We start from the raw sequence: 8,295 nt of genomic DNA, 5'->3' as shown, positions 1-8,295 counted from the left end.
TGGTTAAGAAATGTTGACCTAATGGCAATTTATAAATATTCCTTTTTTCCACGTGAGTCTGAGCCCCCTCCATCCCTTCCAACATTTCTTCAGTGCGCCACAATGTCGTTCGTGTGGCTTGGCTCTGAGTCAGTGAGGAGGAAGGAATCCAATCCTCTATACGTTATACAATGGAGTATTGGAACGCGAGTGTTGATCTATGATAAGCAATTTATATAACGTTTTGTTTCCCGATGGACACCCGACCACCCTCCCCCTCTCTGCCCATATGTACAAACAAAACAAAACAGAAAAACACATACACAGTCGTATGGAGGTGCCGGGGATCGAACCCGGGGCCTCTCACATGCAAAGCGAGCGCTCTACCACTGAGCTACACCCCCCATGTATACACTGAAGGGATGCTCGTGTGTATAAGTGGGTCGTGGGTCGTGTTCTGCTTTCCGACTACGTGCATGGCTGAATTGGGGCCAGGTTCACGTGACTGTATTTTCATCTTTATAACCTCGAAAACGACCACACACCGTAGTAACACACACACACACACACACACACAAACGACCACACACCGTAGTAACATACACACACACAGACACACACACACACACACACACATACACACACACACATACACACACACACTACGCCCTCATCTCTATATAGAGAAATCCTTCGTCTAATCCCAAATGGGACTTATACCCCCACCCCCCACCACTACAACAAACAAACAAACAAAAAACACCCCCCCCTACCACGTACCGTAACTCCACCCCCCAACACCTCTCTCTCTCTCTCTCTCTCTCTCTCTCTCTCTCTCTCTCTCTCTCTCTCTCTCTCTACCCCCTCCCCCTCAGCCTTCGCTTGTCGTTCGAGCAGCGACGACGCGCGTCGTGCTGCCTGACGCGTCACCCCCCCTTTCCTAGAACGCCACAAATGCTCCTACAAGCTGAGACGCCCAGGAACACCACTTATGGATGGTCGGAGGTCCAGTCATATCCTCTCTCTCTCTCTCTCTCACTGAAACGTAACTCTGAACCCTAAAATGAATGATGGATGTTAAGGATGTTGGGTGTAAAGAGGGACGGGAAGTGACTGGAGACCAGATGAGCCGCGGTGTTTGGTGGTGAGGGATGTGTAATAACCACTACACCACTCCACACCACACCATACCACTCCATACTACACTACACCACTCCACACCACACCATACCACTCCATACTACACTACACCACTCCACACCACACCATACCACTCCATACCACACTACACCACTCCACACCACACCATACCACTCCATACCACACTACACCACTCCACACCATACCACTTCACACTACACTACACTACACCACACCATACCATACCACACCACACCATACCATACCACTCCACACTACAATACACCATACCATACCACTCCACACCACAATACACCATACCATACCACTCCACACTGCACCACACCACACCATACCACTTCACACTACACTACACTACACCACACCATACCATACCACACCACACCATACCATACCACTCTACACTACATCACACTACACCACACCATACCATACCACTCCACACTACACCACACTACACCACACCACACCACACCACACCATACCACTCCACACCACAATACACCATACCATACCACTCCACACTACACCACACCACACCACACCATACCACTCCACACCACACCATACCACTCCACACTACACCACACTTGGATTTTCCCCTCGCTTTGATCACCCGACCTTCGTGGCACAACCACAGGGTGGTGGAGGAGCCGCCCCCGTGGACGGCTGGTGGCTCCAGTGGGAGGAAGGTGGGAGGCACAAGGGGATGGGGGCATCATCCCCTGGGGCATCATCCCCGGAGGGCATCATCCCAGGGGAGGGAAGAACCATCGGCATACAACACGTTCCACCATTCGCCAACCATCATCCGAGAACGCTAAGCAGACTGGGGTTCCATCGTTCCCGCCTCACACACACACACACACACACACACACACACACACACACACACACACACACACACACACGTAAGGATGATTCAACAATGATATGGGATGAAGTGAAGACAGGCCATGAGAGGTGGGTGATCAAAACTGTTTATACAGTCGTCAGTGAGACGAGAGAAGAAGGAAGGATCTTTCTTCTTTTTTTTTTCCTAAGGTGTCGAGAAAACCTTTTGACAATAGGTTTGTTTCCTGGGATCGAATCGTGGCGTAAAGTCGATCTGGATATAAGAAAAGGTGATGTGGCGGATATACTCAGAGTGAGTGAATGATGGAATGGGGCGAGAATTAATTAAGCAATGGGGGGTGGAAGGTATTTAAACATGGAATGGTCATATGAGTGAGATGTGTGTGGGGCATGTGAGAGGTAGAATGTGGAACGTATGAGAAAGACTAGTGAGTGATGGTATGAGGAAGGCTGAATTGCTGAAGACAGAGATGTAAGGACGGTATATGCAGGGAAGGAGTGCAAGTGATTAGGAGTAGCACAAGAGAACGTGGTGGCAGGAGGTCAAGAGAAGTGTGCGAGAACTGACAAAGGCAAAAGAGAGAGATGGGATGGGATGAGAAAATATAAAATGATTCGAGAAAATAAGAAAATGCTTTGGAATGAGATGAAGAGTGTGAGGGAAACCAGTGAAGACAGAAAAAAAGGAGGCAAGTAGCTGAGGAAGAGGAAAAAAGAAGACCTGGAGTGAGTATTTTAAAAGGACTGTTGATTGTGCTAATGACAGAGTGGCGGATGTACTGTGTTTAGAATATGAAGGCAAGGGGACTGAGAGCGCCCTGGTAAATGGAATGATGAAAAGCGAGAGGGAGGGAGGGAGTGAAAGCCTTGCATAAGAAGTCTGGCATAATGGCAGGAAAGGACGGCATTGCAGTCGAATTCCTTAACAAAGGCGAGAGTATTGCTCGTGATTGCTAGTCTGGCAACGTGTGGAGACCCAAGGTGAAGTGCTTGAGGATTGGAAGAATGTATCTTTAGCGCCATTTATAAGAGCAAGAGGGGCAAAGCGAATACTTATATTACATATATATGTCAGTATATGTACCTGGCAGAATAGATGGAAGGGAAGAGTAGTGAATGAGAGGCTGTGGGCATATACAGAAGGTAAAGGATGTGTGAACCAAATGTTCGCAGTGGAGAATTTGTATGAGAACTACTAGGGGGAGAGAACCACTCTACGTGGCATTTACAGATATGGAAAAAGTGGATGACATGGTTGGCGGAAGAGCATTCTACAATGTGCTATAAGGGGTAAATGAGTCAGTAAATGTAGTGAGACGTTTTACTCAGGGAGGCAAGACATGTGTTCGAAGGAGGAAACAATATGATGGTTCCCAGTGAGGCTGGGTCGATCAGCAACAAGGATGTGTGATGTAACCATGATTGCGTAATGTTTATGAACTGTGTGGTGAGGGAGGCAAATACAGGCGTCTTAGATCATGGGGTTCAGCGGGTATGCGACATGCTAGATGGGGTAGACATGGGAGGTGCATCAGTTTGCAGAGCTTGAAACAGTGTGTGTGTGTGTGTGTGTGTGTCTGTGTGTGTGTGTGTGGAGAAGTGAGAGGAGAGGCGGGCGAAGATAAGTTCATGAAGTGCAGCAGGGGGGATGAGACACGACTGAAGTGCTTTGGGCTTCTTGGCTCCGGATGTGGCAGCGGATGGCTCCGCGGACGCTACAGTAAGTGGAAGTGTGGATGGCCAGTGCTTCGTGAGGCACGGAGGGTTAGGTGTGAAGTTAATGTACCCCTGAGAGGATGGTATGGATGGAGGGTCTTGAGGCCTTAAAGAAGGGAAGGCAGTGCACGAGCTGGGAATGAAATGCCACCGGGGACAAAATGCGACATGAGGAAGGTCGATCGTGTAAGAGAGAGAGAGAGAGAGAGAGAGAGAGAGAGAGAGAGAGAGAGAGAGAGAGAGAGAGAGAGTAGCCAAGCTCTGACGCTGTCTTCACCTTCCTCCATCTTCAAAACCCCACAGTACCTAACCTATCTACTCCCTCTTCTTCCTCGTCTTTATTTAAAACATTTATCACAAACCCCGTCACTCCATATATCACCAGATTATGACACCATTAACATACATCAACCTTTCTTCTCCCTATTTCACGTATTTTTTCCCCCAAAGAAACTTTCACTGAAACCCTTTTCACTCTATTTCGCCAATTCCTGATTACCCTCATTTCTAACTATTCCTTTTCCGGAACATCCCTACACGCCAGTTATTTCACCAACACTAGGTAAGGGCTATATACAGAGCGAAAAAAAATATATATAACAAATAATAATCTTGAATGCATTAGAGAATATTCACATCTCAAATATTATTCCACTCGTAATAATGAAATATGAAAGTTGATGGCCTTCATAAGCCTAGCCATACAGCTCCAAATAACCAACTGACCAATTATATACACTTGTACCCTATTCTAATTCATATTTCACTGGGTTCTGATTCCAGCACCCTATTCTTTTTGTCCTTAAAAAAAATTGCAAAAAAAAAGTAATTTTTTGAAAAAAACCCGATAAATTCCTATCTCTAACTCGACGAACGCGAAGCGCGTCCATTCTAGTGATTAAGACGTTGCTTGGATCCCTTTGCATTAAATCCTTTGAAAATATATATTTACTGCTTAAGAGTTCAAGTTCTATATATTCGTTATCCGCATCCAGTACCAGTTCATCTGGGATCCATTTGCTGTCGACCTGTGTCCAATTGCCTGACAACAGACATGATTAGCTTTATCTCTATATCACGGAAACTTCTGTGTTTACTTATTTCACGGCTCAGTGCTTTCCGACCACAATTTTCTGTGTAACGTATTTCCAAATTCTTTCCTCATTGCGTTACTTATTTACCCCGAAACCTCGTCCAAAAATCCCAACCTTCTCTCTTCTACTGAAATGTCATCATATCATCCTCACTTCTCATTTTCTTGTCTAACTAACAGAAATTAAAACGTATTCATATACCTCTGAAATAAGACTTGCCTCACGTATTATAACAGTACAACCCTCACGTATTATAACAGTACAACCCTCACGTATTATAACAGTACAACCCTCACGTATTATAACAGTACAACCCTCACGTATTATAACAGTACAACCCTCCCGTATTATAACAGTACCACCCTCACGTATTATAACAGTACCACCCTCACGTATTATAACTACAACCCTCCCGTATTATAACAGTACCACCCTCACGTATTATAACAGTACAACCCTCACATATTATAACAGTACAACCCTCCCGTATTATAACAGTACCACCCTCACGTATTATAACAGTACAACCCTCACGTATTATAACAGTACAACCCTTACTTATCATAACAGTACAACCCTCACGTATTATAACAGTACAACCCTCCCGTATTATAACAGTACCACCCTCACGTATTATAACAGTACCACCCTCACGTATTATAACTACAACCCTCCCGTATTATAACAGTACCACCCTCACGTATTATAACAGTACAACCCTCACATATTATAACAGTACAACCCTCCCGTATTATAACAGTACCACCCTCACGTATTATAACAGTACAACCCTCACGTATTATAACTACTTATTCATGTCATCAACAGACACGTTCAGTTTCCTGAAGATTCGAGAATACCTGATCTCAGACATTACCAGAATATTTCTAACCCCATCAACAACTTTTTGAATTAATCAATGGTCGCTGCACACCTTTTTGTGACTTTAATTTTCTCACCATAGGAAAGATGAGTTCCAGGAATATTCATGTGTATCTTTAAACATCCTACTGTTGCACTGTGGTTCCATACTCTGTCCCAGAATATATATATATATATATATATATATATATATATATATATATATATATATATATATATATATATATATCAATCTTCCTTTTACGCTCTCCATAACTATCTATACTAGTACCAACTTCCTCATGCAGCTGTATGTACTGGAATACAATCTCTTGTCTTGACAGCTGGTCTAGGACCGTACCTGCCATCGCTTCTTATACTCATTGCACACAAAGAAATCAAGACGTATTGAATGAATTTGGTTAGAGGGAAGACTATGGCAAACTGACTCTCACTTCTGAGACGCAGATCACAAAAGCCATCTCGCTGCCTGCCATGTCCTGCTTCGTGGTTAGGCTGTTTTCCTCCTGAGGCAGGCGTGAGGTAGAGGAGTATGCCAGGCCCTTGCTCACCCACCTCTCCTCTTCACAAGGTCATGTGTTTTTTGTGCCGCGTCAGTCTTACTTAATATTAACATAAGTTATCTTGGTTACGAGTCCACCAATCTTAACCTAGAGAGAGGTTTTCGTGACTTTAGAATCCGTTTCAACACCGTCAGTCTCTGAAAGTGTTACCGACACGAGACAGGCATGAAACCCATGGTGTATTTCTAGTTCTAATCCATCGCTCGAATGTAATATATGTTGCATGATCAGGGTGAGCCATGCTCTCAGTGCCTGCGTTTTCCTCCTCAAGGTGAAGCAGTTTCGTGTGGCGGAGAGATGGAGTTCTCTTGAAAAAAAAAAAAAGAAAAGAAGAAATGATCGGTGGTGGTTCGTGAAGGGTTTGCCTCAGGCCTGGGGAAAGCCATGTTATGTTTCACATGAAAAACGTTCTCTCGCCGGGCAGGGGTTCCAGTTAAGGACTTCCAGGGAAGACGAGATAAAGACAAAAGAAAAGACAAAAAAGAAAAAAAATATTCCCCGAGCTGGGGAAGTGTAAGGATGGTTAACTTTCATGAAGACGGTACAACCCTGAAAAGAAATAAAAAAATACCATAAGCGTAACTTTTGACCTGACTTTTCAGGTAAAAGGCTAGAGCATCGTACTCCAGGATTCTCAAGGGATATGTGAGACTAACCCTGGATTCTATGAGGTTCCCTCGGAGCCCCTCCTGGATCAACATCCACATACAATACAGGAAACATCCAACCCTGCGGCAAAATCCCTTCCTCCAACACGAGCAGCACTAGGGAAAAAAAAGTATATAAGGAATATTTAAAACACTTCAGACGTCATCGGGTCCACAAGACAACGAATGATCATATATCGTTTACGACAATGTAGCAATGAAGCAGGTGTTGAGAAACAATGGCTTTTGAAATGGCTTGAAAACGCTGATAACATGTGCGTGACATTTCCTATCCCGTTTCTGTTTACGTAGAACAAAGAGATCTTGTGCCAGAAACATAGCTCAGCCTACACCATAGACTTTAATGAAAGAACTGCTGGTTCCATCCTAACTGGACCGTTGGGGCTGAAATGTAAGGGCAGGTCGGATTAGGTTTCAAGATAAGAACAAGAAAATAAAATGGACACGAAGACAAGGAACAATAATGTTACGAAGGCTTGGTCGTAAACTGAGCGCCTTGACAACATGAAAATGAAATAAAAAAGAAATCAAATACCTGCAAAGATAACCATTACGTTTCTCCTCATCACTCAATTAAAATGTGGCGAGTCAGCTTTCACAACACACTGACAGTGTCGCAAGTATCCACGATAGCTGTAATCAGAACAAATGAAAGCAATGCTACATATTTACTGGATTTTATTCATAATCATCACCCATACTTTCATGCGTCTACACGATAGTATCACCTTGTAACACTATATCATATCCGTATTGTCTGTATGTTAGTGGGTTCACGATAATATTACCTTGTAATACTGTATGTTTATCTGTACTGTAATCATCTGTGTTACATTGCGTTTAAATGTATCACATTAATCTGTTCTGCTCTGTCCTCCTATGCTATATAGCCCCTATCTCTCACCTGTGTCTCAGTATATTACAGGCTGCCTGGTATGTCATACTTCCAATAGCGTCACACACACACACAGTCCTTGTACGTCACACACACTGTCCTAGCACGTCACACACATTGTCCTAATACGTCACACACATTGTCCTAATACGTCACACACATTGTCCTAGTACGTCACACACATTGTCCTAATACGTCACACACATTGTCCTAGTACGTCACACACATTGTCCTAATCCAACACACATGTATTCCCTGTGACTTAAACGCTCCCCCCATATTCCACACTGTCCCTGTATTATACATTATCCATATATATATATATATATATATATATATATATATATATATATATATATATATATATATATATATATATATATATATAACATACTCTTCTTGTATAATGCACTATCCCTGTATGTAACACCTGTACAATCACCATCCACCCATACCACCTCGACTAGATTACCAATCAACCA

The 8,295-nt window shown here is 43.6% G+C and overlaps 1 non-coding gene across 1 annotated transcript; it reads right to left on the bottom strand.

Moving 5' to 3' along the window:
- Positions 1 to 311: 311 nt before the first annotated feature.
- On the bottom strand, positions 312 to 383 carry TRNAA-UGC (transfer RNA alanine (anticodon UGC)). The gene has a single exon. It is a non-coding gene; the product is annotated as a tRNA-Ala (tRNA).
- Between the last annotated feature and the right edge of the window lie 7,912 nt (positions 384 to 8,295).

This window comes from Panulirus ornatus, chromosome 66, assembly GCF_036320965.1.
Source record: "Panulirus ornatus isolate Po-2019 chromosome 66, ASM3632096v1, whole genome shotgun sequence".
Taxonomy (NCBI): Eukaryota; Metazoa; Arthropoda; class Malacostraca; order Decapoda; family Palinuridae; genus Panulirus; species Panulirus ornatus.
The sequence above is the reverse complement of the archived record's forward strand: the minus strand, read 5'-3'. Positions and strand labels throughout refer to the sequence as shown.